This window comes from Patagioenas fasciata, chromosome 1, assembly GCF_037038585.1.
Source record: "Patagioenas fasciata isolate bPatFas1 chromosome 1, bPatFas1.hap1, whole genome shotgun sequence".
NCBI lineage: Eukaryota > Metazoa > Chordata > Aves > Columbiformes > Columbidae > Patagioenas > Patagioenas fasciata.
Window position 1 is genome coordinate 39,987,784 of NC_092520.1, and position 16,162 is coordinate 40,003,945.

Here is a 16,162-nt window from a genome sequence, read left to right on the forward strand (position 1 = left end):
GCATGTTTTCTTAAAAGAGCTTCTAACATCTAAAATTGTTCCCAGTTAAGAAGAGGTTTTCTAAAAAAATACTCTGAGAGAAAGAACATGGGGGGTTGACTGCATAGTTGAAAGTATTCCAGTAGCCAAGAATGCTTCTGGGCAGTTGCTGATGTTCTAACATCTAACTTAAAGAGATCATCTAGTTCTTGTTGTTTCTGTTAATTGTAAAAATATAACTTTGTGATCCTAGCCATGTGAAGTTAAAAGACAGTACTTTAAAAATCTTAAGAAGTGAATACTGTAGCACATAATTGGTGGACATTAGTTATCCTAAATATTTTTCTATCCAAGAGTATAATTTGTAATTCTCAGACTTTTGAACTTTAGAACTTTTTTTTTATTATTTTTTTTAATAGAGATAATTCTCTTCTTTAGGCAGAACTTTGTTTCGTTTGTTTGTTTTTATGTGTGGGTTTTTGTTTGTTTGTTTGTTTGTTTTTAAAGTAATACATAAATAATGTAATCACAACACAAAATGTTCAAAATGAATCTATGCTCTTTCCTCTGGAAAAAAAATAAAAGCCCAAAACATCTTAGATACATGAGTTGGAAAACAGCACTATCTATTTTCTATTCTGCACTGTGAAGACTAGTTTTTGCTCAGAATATTTTTTTTCTATTATATTTTTAAGGCCATAGGAGAAATGTATTTATTTCTTCTCCCTCAGATCTTCTATTTGGAAGATTGGCCAATTAGATTTGTCATAAATGTAATAACCTTTTTTTTTTTAATTTTTCTGAGAGGTATCCCAATACATTCTAATGATATATTGCCTGAGAAAAATTGATGTTCATGTGTCAACATTAAGAAAAGTTCAATGGTCACAGTATATCATTTGTTCCTTTCTGGAAAATCAACAAAACCCAGTTATAAATCTAGAACTTTCATTTAGAAGAAGGAAAATATTTTGGTTTTGATTTGAAATATACGATGCTCTCATAAGGTACAAATGATTTACATATGAATAAAGATATAATCTGTTCATGAAAAATATTATTTTTATTTTTATATATAAAAATTTTCCAAAACTATCATTTTATCCAAGACTATCCTTTTTATTTACCCTTGCAGTTTTACCCTTAGAATTTTTGGACAACTAGCTAAACTCTCCAAAGTTCCTGTAGTTTTTCATTTTCCTTTCTTCATGTAGAAATTCCTGGAACTGATGATAAATAGATCTAGCCCAGAAAAGTTTATTTAATGAAACACAACCACCACTTTTCCAACAGTTCCAATATTTTACCTTTTAGCTAATGAACATGTGGTAGAACAGAAATAACTAGGATAAAACATACAATATTGTGTGTCATTTAAATACTGCTGTAGAAAATAGCATTTTACTGGAAAGGTTATCTCATTCATCTCTAGAATATATCCACTTAGCATTCTTACAAGAGTGAGGAGCTAAGGCTGATATGTTTGGTTTTAAATTTCTTCTATTTGTTTGATGTCTTTTCTTTTTAATGGGATCACAGCCTCAGTCATCATTTGGCAGCTGTTTCCTTTCAAGGGATTTTTACTTAAAATACATTTTTAAAAAATATTATTTTACTGTTCAATGAACCTTGCAATAACAACATTTTAGCATCTATCTGCCATGGCAGATGGCAAACTAATGAGGTCTGCTATAGCTACATAATGATATGTTCTGTATACAACACTTCTGTGTTCCAGAGGGAGGTCAAAGAGTAACTTTTATTTATATTCTTTGTTGTATTTGATCATTGAAAATCATAAGACAGATTATTAGAAAAAACACTTTTTGCACCTTTTAATTAGACTTACTAGTGTCTACTGCATGTGACAAACTTACAGAGTTCAAAAAAGACAGTCAATTTTAGTGTTGTTTAGCTTGCATTTTTGAAAAAGAAATAGTCCTATTACATTTTTTTTCCCCCTTCTAATTCAGTTTGGAATCAAAGCTAAAAATGTTTTTGCTATGCATGTCTCCAAGTAATTTTAGTAAAGCTGGTATTTTAATTTTGTTAGCTTTTAGATACTAAATATAAGTACACAGTATTCTAGGCTTTTTTTGTTTATTTGTTTTGAGGTACTAGTGCGTATTACACACCATCATCCCTCAGGATTTTCTGTTTTTCCTTAATGCAGATACCAGAAAATTTTCATTAAATCTAGTAGAGGCTAATCTAGTACAACTTAATGTTTAAGTGACTTCATGAAAAACAAGGTAAAACACTCATGAAAAATCATGAGCCTGGTAATAAGTGCAATTGACTTGACCTCCATCAGGATGTTTAATATAAAGATGAGATCTACATTCCTTGACAGAGAGAAAAGAGAAGAGAAAATTAAGACAGAGGAACTGACTGACCCTCCTAGGAGATTATTCATCCTACCCATCTTAAAAAAATATCCAAATCACTCTTTGGAGGTTTATTTTGTCTAGGAGAAAAGCCTAAGTGAACAACTACCACCCTATCCATAAAAAAAAAATATTCTTTTGCTCTCTTTTACATTGATTTTAGTGTTGTGTTTTTTTTTTTCTTTCTCAAGGGTCTATCTGAAACTACTTGAACCAAGACCACATAATCTAGTTCTAGATAAGTAAAATTGTACCTTTAAAATGTTTCACAAGCTTTTCTAAATCAATTCCATGATCATATAAATGATTGGAAGCTATCCCTGGGAATACTAGTAATCTCATTAAATTAGGGTCAAAGATTAGAATATTGGAAAGTAAATTGCTTTCGAGTATGAAAATATAGCCTGAAATAATATAGGATGTAATCAAGTAAAGATGATAACAACTTTCATTCTAAAACACTTTTCTTCACTGATTACCAGTGCTGTGCTCTGTGTTTCTGTGTCAATATTATATTACTGAAATCATCATATTTTACAAAAAGAAGAGTCTTGAAGTAATAAATTTTCAAACATCAGTAATCTCCATCTGACCTTCATATACGCTTCAACTATCACTTTTCAGCTCTTCTGGCAATTTTTTCTTTTTATCTGTTGCTTACAGGAGGTACCTGTAGACTTGGAAAAATACAGTCATTACCTCTTACCAGTATTTTTACAATATATTGAATCATTTTAATAGATTTATTGTTGTTAAAATTTTAATATAGACTTTTTTTCCCTGTCAATACTTAGGGTCTAATGCTGGTCCCAATATGCTCATTTTACACTCACATATCACTAATTACATTGCATTTAATTTTGTTTGTATACCATTATGAAAGGACTTGGAGACTATTGTACTATGATATTAAAAAATGATTTATTTTAGATTCATTTTCTGATTTAACACAGCTAAAAAATCTTGACACAGCAGTAGGATTTCAAGTATTATTTTAGCCTAAGGGCTATATTTTATAATTATATATTTTTTGTCCTTATTTTATAAGCTGTTTTACTTTTCAGGTGAAGAGCTGTTCTGAAATGTTCTGGTGGAGGTAGCTCATGATTTAAGAAAATTAGTGGTTAAAGGAAGGAAAATAAAGTAATACTCTTCATCTGTGCTCACTCCTTCATTGGCATATTAAAAAATCTTGAAATATTCTGTCAACCATTGACTACAGTAAAAGATAAAGCAAACAGACTTCTTAGAGAGTCAAAATTACTGTTACTGTACAGTAGCTGTAAACATGATTTATAAAGATATAAGCGATTGATTCCTTCACTGAACAAAATTAGAGGATTGTGAATCTTGTTTGTCTTCAACCACATCATCTTTTTTTTTTTTCAGAAAATGAAAGGACTAAAATCTTCCAGGAATCTGAAATACTTTTAATGCCACTGCGCCTAAGTGCATGTTTATAAATCTTAGTAACAGTGTTTAAATGAGTGCTTTGTTAAGTGGAATAACACTACACACTAATTCTTGCCAGCCTGATTCGCTGTGCTTATCCTACATATTATTTAAGTGATATTTAATATTTCTAGTCAACATGAGGGGCTTTTAAGAATATCATTAAATACTGCATAATCTACTCATTATCTTAATAATTTACCATAGTCTGCAAATTATAGTCAGAAGCTGCTCAATCAGTGTATTTCTGGAAAAGTCATGCAGGGAATCAACATGAAACAAGTATTTGCTTTCAGTTAGGAATGTGTGATTTTCTTACAGCCTGTCATTTGAAAATACAATTTGAATAGTAACTGTAAATTGCAAAGTCATCTTGTATACTGATTGTCTCATAGTGCTTCATTTTATAAATTTGTTTTTATATCTCTAGATGGTGCTATATGTACCTCTATTGGGTGAAGAAATATGAGCAGTTTTAATATAAAATTATACAAATCATAAGTAAAACAAAACAACTAGAACCATACAAATAATTGGGGAAAAGTTTTTTTCTGTTTTTGCTGTAGGCCATGAAGCATGTGTTGCCGGGTGGTTATACTCATGACAAAGTTAATCCTGTGCTGCATTAAGTAGGAATCACAAACGAGCACTGTAGAAAGGCAACCTACATTTTTGTAGAAAATGTTAGGCTATATTTCTTTTGAGAAGTAAACTGGAGATAGTCTTTTTTCACTCAGTCCTATTATATATAATATTTGCTGTTCTCCACACGTTTATACATATGTGTTCGTTTTCCTGTTAATTTGTTTTTAAAAGCAGCTTGAAATACCACTTCCATTTTTGCTGAACTGCCATATCTATGAACTCCTTCATGGACAGGTAATATATGAGGTTTTAATACTTGTACTTTTATAATAATTTTTAAAAGTCTTAAAAATCTGTTGTTTAGTAAAGAGTAATGATTCTTTTCTAGTGGAATTGAACTGATATGTAAACCAACAGTTATTGACTAACTTATAGGTAATTCCTTATATTCTTTATAGGAAGCCTCAGATCCAGCATTAGACGCTTCTGTTGATACGATGTATCCTGAATCCAAGGAAAGTTTATAGATACATAGACATATTCATTTGACTAAAGAAATTAATGGAGAAATACCTTCATCATCAGGGCTATTAATGCAATATTCTTGACAAACGCACTATATTTAAAAAGGAAATAAGGCAAAGAATTATAAGGAAGTATTTAACAATATTAACATATTTTGTATTTCTATACCTGAATCCATATTTTGTTCATCTTGATTCCAGATAGTAAGTAACAACAGTACAATGATGTCTCTTGACTATGATTTACCTTCATTAGGCATCACAGAAGGAAATTGCCCAGCCATAGTTCATCCACTATAGGCTCTCTTTGCTGGTAGGTGATTCCAGTTGTGGCTGCTCTCAGTTCTTTGCCATCTCTGTTTCAACACTGATATTTGTAACATCTCTTTACGGAAAGCTAATGGGAATGGGTAGTATGGATTTTTCCTTTGTTGCATCTATTTAGGTGCTCTAGACCTATTGTCAATGTCCTTCAGTAGTAAAAGTAATCTAGTTTATTTTCAGATGCCGTGCATTAGAAAATTAGACACATCTTTATCCAATCAACAGTACTGGACATATGCCCACAAGAATAGTATATTGTTAAATACATTTTAAACAGTGTAAGCTGTCCAACATAAGCTTGTGAGAGAGAAACAGACAAGAGCAAAAGTAGCACTTGTTTCAATCAGATTTTTTAAAAAAAGCTTTTGATGGCTCTAGCATATGATCCTAAGCATCCAGTCCAACATTAATACAAGAATGAAAGGAGAAACCTGTTGTGTGCACTAGATGTAGATAATTATGGTCCCTCTTTCAGTCACAAGAAACACTAGATTTATTTGTAACTTTCTTTCAGCCCAGTCACCCAAGGAACTCCCCTTCTTCAGCTTACAGTGAAATTACCAACAGGAGAGGAAGAAGTTACTGGGAGCAAATATCGAAGTGACCATATCCAATTTAACTAATATACATAAGCAATAAAAATTCAGTTTTTTTTAAAGGCTGGAACAATTCTTTCCCAGAGGTGTCATAGCAATAGCATATTTTCTAGAAATAAATGTACATTAGCACTTGCATGTCTTTACAGTAATCCATGCTGAATTCTTCAAAATTTCTTTTAACATTATTTTAGTAGAAAAATAACACTTTCTTTCGGGTTCTTGAAAGCTAATAGGATATTGTAAAAATATATAGATTTTTTTGTCAAAAAATAAAGGACAAATTTTATAACAACAGCTACATCCCATTCCTGGGATCTTACCAAACTTTGCAAGATATTTTGGGTATGAGTACAAAGCAAAATCAATATGTGCACATGTTGGTTAAATCCCAGTGATGTTAAGAGAAATGTGTCTCCAATTTAATTTTCAGCTTAAGAATGCAGGATGAGGTACAGAAACAGTGAAGTCCTTTGTGAATGCCAGAGACAACATCAGATTCTGATTTTTTTTTTTTTTTTTTTTTTGGTTGGCGGGAAGTGTTTTTTAATTAAGACATGGAAAGTAAAAGGAAAGAAAAGAAGATTTTAACTAATAATTTGACCTCATAATTCGAACACGTCTCCACCTGGGATTTTAAGAGGATGTCATATGTTTTTAGGATGGACAGCTGACGAAAATGAGTATGACACTTTTCCAAGCAAGAGTGCATATTCATGAAATTAAGCATGAGCTTTTTAAGATTCTTTTGACGCTTCATTTACATGTTACAATAAAATAGAAGGACTGCAAGATAAAGTGTTCCTTTGCTTGTTATATTGTTTCATAGCATTAGAGGTTAACCTGTCCCAAATTCTACTTGTAGCTTCTCTTTGCTAGTAGCATCTGTTAATATAAATCTTGTTTGTGAATAAGAGACTGCTGGGTTGCTAGCTTTGCCTGCTCTGTGACTTCTTTGCAGTAATGAAAACAATGCATTATGAAGAAATAAAGAATGTAGGGCCTGATGCAAAGCACTTTCCTTTTGGTTTCTATTGAGTTCAGTGTGCTTTGAAATCAGTTTCTCTAGAGAATCCCTTGCAAAGCAATCTCTATGAATGTTCATCTGAATTTTTAAAGGAATGCTCTTAGCATACATTCAGACTCTTTTATTTCTTTTCTTGCAATGCACACCAAAAATGCTCTCAGAAATTCTTACAGTGAAAACAACCATAATCACATGTTGGAAAAATATTCATTCTTTCTATTTGCATGAATAAGTAAGTTTTGACTAGGCAGAGAGACATAATGGAGAGAGAGAAAATACAAGAATGATTCTACCCTAATTGTTAGGTCATGCATGCATAGATAAGAAGTCTAGTTTTTGCTCAGAAGAATGTACTAGTAAATAACACAAATTTCAGCAAAATAAATAAAATACGTATCTTCACATCCTCTTAAGCTCCTTTGAAGATGACCATATATTTGTGACCAGGAAATTTCTTACTGTAGAGAAAATATAGCTTTAAGATACCTATAGCAGAAACAGATTGCAAATGAAGTTGCTCTATATACATTTTGGTGCCCTAAGCATCGGAGTAACAGGGAAACACTTTGCTCCTTCACCTATATCTTCTGAAGGAAACCTGTATTAGGACTTCAGTAGTTATTCCTGGAAGTTAATCCAGGCTTTTGTAGCATCTTTTCAGATCCCTTAGGCTACTAATAGACTTTCAGTGTCCTGACAAGCCTCAGCTGGGTTCCCTGCCTCCACTCACTTGCCTGTGGGCCTTGGTGTGCCTTTTAAGCTCAGGATCAGACTCCCAGATCTGTCCTGCTTTTTACTGTCCTAAGTGGTGTTTGTTCTTGGATGGATCCAAGCATATGTTGTACATCACCTTGTCTTTAGCCCTGTCTTCAGAATAGACATTGGGGTTTACTTTATGGGTAGCTTTGTCTCTCAGATCTTGCTTTCTGGATAAGCCTTAAATACATATTATAGGTAGTCCTGCTTTCATGCCTGTTCCATTTTTCTGTTGAACCATTTTTCTGTTACCAGTGTTGCCTTGCATTAGAACCTGTGGGACTGCATCCTGTTGGTGATGGTATGGCCTGTGCTGGGTTAAAACTGATTTTGTAAAGCATCCCCATTCCTATCGTTCCCTCTCTCAGGGTCTACAACCTGAATCTTCAAATGAATTTCCATGTCCATGTCTTCCTCTCATTCTCAGAATATGTCCTGTATTATTAAACCTCTCACAAAATTAAACCTCTCAGTCATGATTCAGTGATTTTGCTGTGGTATAGGGTCCATCTGGGCTCCAATGCTACGTAAAATAGAGTTGTTGGTTTGTTTTTTTTTTTTTTTTAAACCTACTAATTCCTTTAATTTAACTTCATCATCATGTTAACTATGGTACTTTCAGCTAAAAAATATGGCAGTTGGTGGCTTACCAGAGCGAAGACTCTAACCTGATGAGATTGCACAGTGGTAAATTGGAATTGAGATGGGTATCTTTTATGAAATCTTAATCTCCTTTTTTTTTTTGTTTTTATTTTAAGAACAGCCACAGCTTTCCTTACAGTTTTATAACAGCTAGAACAGCTTCTGGAGTTTACTGGCTTCAGTTTATTGTCCTTAGTCATCCAAGTCTTTCCAGCTGTCCATTTGAGCTTATGAATTCTAACGGAAGACACAAAATTATTTATGTAAACCCTTTTCAGGGCAAAGGTCTCTTCCAAATCCAGCAAACATTTAACACTTTTACTATGTTAATGACTGATTAGTGCCCTGACAAGTTCCATAGAAACAGGTGTTCCATGTCCAAGAGGTGTGGTTCTAAATAGAATACTGTTGTAGATTAAATACCATTTGTCTGACATATTTTTTGATATCTGTAATTCTTATTCCAAGTTAAAGGTCTAAAATAAGCCATAGATGCCCTGAAGGTCTTTGTTTCCCTCTTAATTGACTGTGAAGAGACTTTAGATATTATCTCAGGTAGAAGCATCTGTATTTGCAGATATCAAAACATCAATGAGTTAAATCCAACTGCTGATAGACTGGCATAATTAAATGTTTGGTATAAACATTATTAATATGCAGTTGTAGGAATTGATGATATTCTGCAGACATTCACACAACATTCACAGAGAAGAGATCTGGGAAGGCAGCATACTGAATGACACTATGTTTTTCTTTCAACATTGGCAAGTCTCACTTTCTACTAATTTTGTAGAATCACAGAAGCATTTCAATTGGAAGAGACCTCAGGATCATTGAGTCCAACCATAACCTAACTGTAGCACTAAACCCCTAAGAACCTCATCTAAATGCATTTTAAACACCTCCAGGGATGGTGACTCCACCAGTTCCCTGGGTAGCCTGTTCCAATGCCTGATAACCCTTTCCGTGAAGAATTTTTTCCTAATATACAATCTAAACCTCCCCTGGCACAACCTGAGGCCATTTCCTCTTGTCGTGTCACTTGCTACTTGCAAGAAGAGACCAACCTGCTCCATGCTACAACCTCCTTTCAGGTAGTTGTAGACAGCAATAAGGTCAGTTATGAGGTTATCTGAGTGCTTGTAGGAATATCTTCTAAAGAAACAAAATATCCTTGCAAATGGATATTATATTCTGTTTTACAAAGAAAATGTGTTTTCAAATATACTATATTAGATAAAATTGCACAAATGAATCATTTGTGGGCGGGCTAGATGTGAAAGTGGATTTAATAATTGCTTTTAAAAATGTCTTCATTTAGACTGTACGGGTGCTTAGAATAGCCTTACACCAATTCCTGTGTGACTTTTATCTAGGTCTATTTTTCACATAATTATGTGGAAATGTATAATATGTAACATTCATATAATTACTATTACAGATAACAACTGTAGCCTTCAACATGGAAATCTAACAGCAAAACTATTGTACTGGTGTTTGGATTTTGCAGTGAAAACTCAAACCATTTTTTGAATGATTGTGTATTTAAATAAAAATAAATACATGCATCTCTGCTTTACACATTATCGACAAGTCTGGTTGTATGCATTATTTCAGCTCCTGAGACAGTCTAAGTTTTGTTATTGTCGTGGGGTTTTATTGTTTGTCTAGTTGTTTGGGGATTTATTTATTTATTATTTATTACAGAGACATGGTGGGACAGCTCACATGACTGGAATGTTGTCATGGAAGGCTGTGTACTTTTTAGGAAAGACAGGCCAGCAAGGCAAGGTGAAGCAGAGCAACTCAAATGTCTTGAACTCAGCCTAAGGGGAGGACGATGAGCATGAGGCATGAGTTAACTCTTTACTCGACATGCGCCCTGACCCAACAGATGAGATCAGGTGTGAGTTAACTTTGGGTATTTCTGCGTGGTAATATGAAGTGAATGACAATCACTTCAGAGGTCCAACTCAATTATGAATTTACTAGAAGCACAAGGTGGAATGCAAATTACAGCAAATAGTGATTGACAAAAGTATGTTATAATATCACAAAATGTCTGCTTCCACAGACGTCTATCTTTTCCTCCCAAAGTAACAAAACCCAGATGTTTCAGTCACAACATGGTCCTTTGTTCTACTAAGAATGGGGGAGTCCTTCACGGTTGTCACATTATAGGAGACTTCAATCACCCTGACATCTGCTGTGTGGGCAACACAGTTAAACACACACAGACCAGGAGGTTCCCTCAGAACATTGGTGACAACATTTTGATACAGATAGTGAAGGATGAGGAGAGGTGTGATACTGGGCCTGGTCCTAAAAAACTAAGAAGAACTGGTTGGAGATGTCATGGCTGGGGGCATCCTTGGCTGCAGCCACCATGAGATAGTAGAGCTCAGGATCCTGCATGGAGGAAGCAGGATAATAAGCAAGACTAAACCCATGGACTTCAACAGGGTGAACTTTGACCTCTTCAAGGTCCTGCTTGGAAGAATTCCATGCTTTAGGGCTCTAGAAGGTAGGGGGGTCCAAGAGACCTGGCTAATATTCAAACATCACTTCCTTCAAGCCCAAAAGCGATGCATCCCTATGAGGAAGAAATCAAGTAAAGGGAGTAAGAGGCCTATACTAGCGTGTATGAGAAACAAGAAGTCACAGTATGTTGGTGTGATATTTACTTGTGCACTACTGGTGCTTCTTACTGAGCTAAAAGTTGCAGATGAAAAATGCTGACATAGAAACTGATTTTTACATCAGTTTATTATCACAGACAATTCACAGATCATAGATGTCATCAGCAAAGTCCTCTCTGTGTTTCTTATATCCTGAAAATTGCATAATTCAGATGTTGTGTATTGGGGTCACTTGTCAAGGTTTTGGTACTGGGGAGCTGCAGAGGACTCTTCTGTGTAAAGTTACCAGAAACTGCCCTCATGTTGAACATAGCCAGTTCCAGCCAGCTCTAAGGACTCACCACTAACCAAAACTGAGTCCACCAGTGACATTGGTAACACCTCTGTGATAACATATTTAATGAAGGGTAAAAAGTGCTGCACAGAAGCTGTGAGAGAGGAGTAAGAACGTGTGGGACATACAGCCCTGCAGACACCAAGGTCAGTGAAAAATGAGACAGAGAAGGCACTTTAGATAGTGAAGCAGAGATTTCCCTGTGGTGAAGAGCATGGTGAACACAGATTGCTCCCCTGCAATCCAAGGAGATTCACAGAGTGCTGCTTTTAATGAAAATGAGCTAATTTTCTTCATGTAGTTAAAAACTTTTATTTTTCATAGTTAGCATGGTTGTTGTTTTAATTTACTTTGAGAACAAGAAGATAATACCCTGGGACAGAATTAATGTTTTTAACTCCTCTGGTCTGAGACCCAAGGCCTGTGAGCTCTGCTCACAGGTATGAGGCAGCTGGGAAGGGGGCATAGATGGGGCAGACCTTGGTTGACACCCAGACAGACCAATAAGAATATTCCATGGCATTAGTGTCATGCCTTATATTTAATGAGAGTCTGGATCTTCTGGCTAGGGTTGGAGCAGCTCAGAGTCAGGATGGAGACCTGTTTCAGGGAGTTCTGTTTGGGACTTTCTTTAAATTGGTCTTTTGCCATCATGCTTTTTTCAGAGCTCTCTGGGCTTTTCTTCCTTTTTCTCTCTTCTCTCCCTGGGATCAGCTGTTTGGGACCAGGATGCTGCGTCCTGGGATGGGCTGCTTGGTATAGACAGAGTTCATGAGGAATTTCATTGTGTATATTTTTATTTTATATTTTTTTCCATTTTCAATATATTATTATTGTAGTAGTATATTAGTGTTATTTTGTTATCTTATTAAACTGTGTTTATCTCAAATCCACAAGTCTCTGCCTTCCCTTTCGATTCTCTCCCCTATTCAGGGATGGGAGTTGCGGGAGAGTGAGCGAGCGGCTATCGTGGTTGTATTGCTAGCTCAGGTTAAATCACAACGCACGATAGGTAGGTGGGTTTACCTAAAGTCACATAAGCAGAATTATGGTAGCCTGTGTCACTTCAAAATTTGCAACATTTTCTTTCTTCAAAGTGACAACCTCTCCACAGAGCCAAGAAAGGAAGCATATTTCTACTGCTTCCTCAAGTCATCAGTTTTCGCAGATGCTGATATAAATTATGTTTGAACAGGACCCTCATATGCACAACTAATACAGTTTTACTCGTCAACCCTAGTAGCACAAGTTCATTTCAGTTTTCCTGCATGTGCACACAAGAGCTAGCCAAAATTCACTTGTTTATATGCATGAGGAGAATGTATACATTATCAAACTCCCGTACAACATATTTTAAGCACATAATTTTATTTTTGATGTAATTATTACTTTATCATCACATGCACAAGTTAAGAAGACTGCAAACACACTCTTTCTGATCTAAATATTGTGAGATTAAATTCAGTTCTTATTAGTGTTGCAGTGCCATAACTGTGAACAGAATTAATCTCACTATGGTTTCCTAATATGGAGTTACAAGTCAAAAGGTAGTTATGACTTTTCACACTACTGCTTCTCAATGAGAGGTGTTGTTTAAGTGAACTTACTGCTGTTTCTTTTCTCAGCATCTGGATCAATGCCAAAAGTTCATAGGGATATAATTAAGGTCTTCACATGCCAAAGAGTGAATGAAAAACTCGTGAAACATTACCAGTAGTGTTTAGGGGCTAAGTATTAAAGGAAGTCCTGCTACGAATAGAATAAATGATGCAAAATCTGGAATTGGGAAATACCTTTGGGATATTTTAAGAGAACCAGACAGATGCTCATGAAACTGAAAGCATACCAGCATACTAATTAGTTCTTATTCCTGAAGAGAAGCTGAATTTGGGACCAATTCAAAGTGAGGGGCAAAGAAGCAGAAAGCATATCTCATTCTTCAAAGTATGTACTTGCAAGAAAGCTCAGCTGTCATACCACACTAAACAAGTTTCTATTATGTGTAGAACACAGAAAATACTAAGCTGTTACATACAGTAACAATTTCTGCTGTACACTTTACAAGAACAAGCCATCAGAATGCACATAGGTTACACATGGGTTTTTATATATATTGTATTCTCTTACAATGTTCTATTAATGTAAAATTTCATGTAACCATTTAGCTTATGCCACATCAGTTGAAAAAATGTAGTAAAAACATAGTTTTGGTGTTAGAAACATACTGTAATTTTTATTTATAATGAAAAAAACACTTTCATGTTCATTCATTAGACTTCTTCAGTCATTATGATATGAGCAGGAGGTGACAGAGTCACACCTCATGAGGAACTGGTATTTTAAAAGATTTGATATCTGGTGATTGAAGCAGGTACTCTGGGTTAGAGTTCACTGTTTAAAAAGTAGTACTGAAAAGAAAACCATCTGCAAGATTTAATTTTGTGTGGGAAAAAAATTGGGAAGTCATGTGGTTTCTTACAGATTGTTGCCTGCTTGTAAGTAGAATATAGGAATAATTACTGAAACTAGTTAGGGAGGTTGTTTAGTGGATTAACTGTTAAATCTAATGTCAGAATGTTATATGTACACAAAATCTTTGAGGTTGGAAGTCAGGTCTGGCGATCATCTAGTTCAACATCTCTCCTTAAAGTAGGATCAACTCGAGTATAGGGCTTATGTCTGTGTCCAGTTGGATTTTGCGTATCTTCAGGAATGGAGACTCCATAACTTCTCTGAGAAACCTGTTCCAGTATGTCATTGCCTTCACAGTAATTTTTTTTTTCTCATGTTAAATAGAATTTCCTGTATTTGCATTTGTATCCGTTGCCTTTATCTTTTCACTAAGTACCGATCAAAAGAGTTTGACTTCCTCTTCTTTAATCCTAACTGATAAAATCCCCCTACACCTTATTTTCCCTAGGCTGAGTTGTCCCAGCTTTCTCAGCCTATCCTGGTACGTTGCATGCTACAAAACCTTAATCGTCTTTGTGGCCCATTGTTTACTCGCTTCAGTATGTCTGTGTCTCTTTGATACTGGGAAGCCCAGAACTGCACCCAACAGTCCAGTTGTATCTCACCAGTGCTGAGTAGAAAGGAAGGATCACATCCCTTGAGATGCTGACAACATTTCTCGTAACGCAGCCCAGAAGGTTATTTGCCTTCTCTGATATAAGGACACATAAGTGGCTCACGGCTAACTCGTTGTATAACAGAATACATGTGCATGGCAGTATTCCCCATCAGATGCAGAATGTTGCATGTCATAGAATCATAGAATCATAGGATGGCTTGGGCTGGAAGAGACCTTGAAAGATTCTTTGGTCCAAACTTTTGTGGGAAAGACAGTCTAGATGAGATTGTCTAACACCTTGTCTAATCACATCTTGGAAACCTCCATTGTTTTCCCTTTGTTGAACTTGATTTCATTATTCTCTGACCATTTCTCCAGCCTATCAAGATCTTTCTGAATGTCAAAACAATCATTTGGTCTGTCAGTCATTCCTCGTTGTGTTGCACTGTCTGAAGCTGTACTCTGCCCAATCACTGAAGTCATTAATAAAGATATTAAACAGTTTTGGAACCAGTATTAACCCCTAGGGCACATTGCTGGTGCTCGGCCTCCAGCTAAACTTTGTGCTGAATATAATTCTCTGAGTCAGCTCAACCAGTTTTAAGTCCACCTTACTATCCACTTATCTAGTTCATACTTCTTTTTTTTTTTTTTTCTAATGAGGAAGTTATGGGAGACAATGTTAAAAGCCTGGGTAAAGTCAGTCCCTCTGGTGTTATATCCCCTTCTCTGCCAGTGTCCTATTTTACTCTCCTTTTTATTTTATTTTTTTTTAAGAAGTCTAATATTGAAACAACAGAACTGAAAACCAGAAGCTATGTGCAGAATTTGCTAACCAAGAAGGCACTAAAATTCGTAGGATTGAATAAAATCATATGCATTTTCCATGAATAAAAGAAAGTCTGCTTTCACAACTTTTTCATAAACTCAACAGTGCAGAATCTGTGCACAAGCTCTGTTAAGAACCAGAAATTAAGTGGTGTAACACTAACTGTCTTTGAGGTATAAAGTCTATTTGAGGCAAAGAACGTTCCTCACTCATGAACAGAACTATAAAATAAAAATAAAAAAGCTATAGCACCTGTCTTTTTAAAATGTTTGAAGATATAGAGACAGGGGTTTTGTTGTTTTTTACTTATAAAACTGACCTGAAAACACAATCTACTAACTGCAACACTTGGAGATTTTAGGTTCAGTGCTTTAGAAGACCCAACTGCCTATTTTCTACTGTCTGTTCTCTTGAGAAAGATTGGCTAGTATATCTTTCATATACATCTAAACAAGATGAATTCTGCATTGTCTCTGGTGGCACAGCTTCAATAAGACATATTAACAGTGCCCTCATCCCACCTCTTAGTTGGGGGTTACTCTGTACCAGAATGCAGAAAGGACAATATGCTGTGTATGTTGCATGCTAACGTTTCCTGAATACCTGAAAGGAGGTTGTAGCATGGAGCATGTTAGTCTCTTCTCCCAAACAGCATGTGATATGACAAGAGGAAATGGCCTCAAGTTGCACCAGGAGAGGTTTAGCTTGAACATGAGGAAAAATTTCTTCATGGAAAGGGTTGTCAGGCATTGGAACAGGCTGCCCAGGGAAGTGGTAGAGTCACCATCCCTGGAGGTTTTGAAAAGATGCATAGATGAGACTCACAGTGACACTGTTTAGAGGTGGACTTGGCAGTGCTAGGTTGACAGTTATACTCAATGAAAGTCTTTTCCAACTATAATGATTCTATGATCCTACTCTATACTGGCTCATCTTGAGATCCTAGGGTGATAACTTCAGTTAAGTGGCCTTCACAGCTTCAAGTGCTATCATAAATACAGGCTTCATGTTTCTTTTA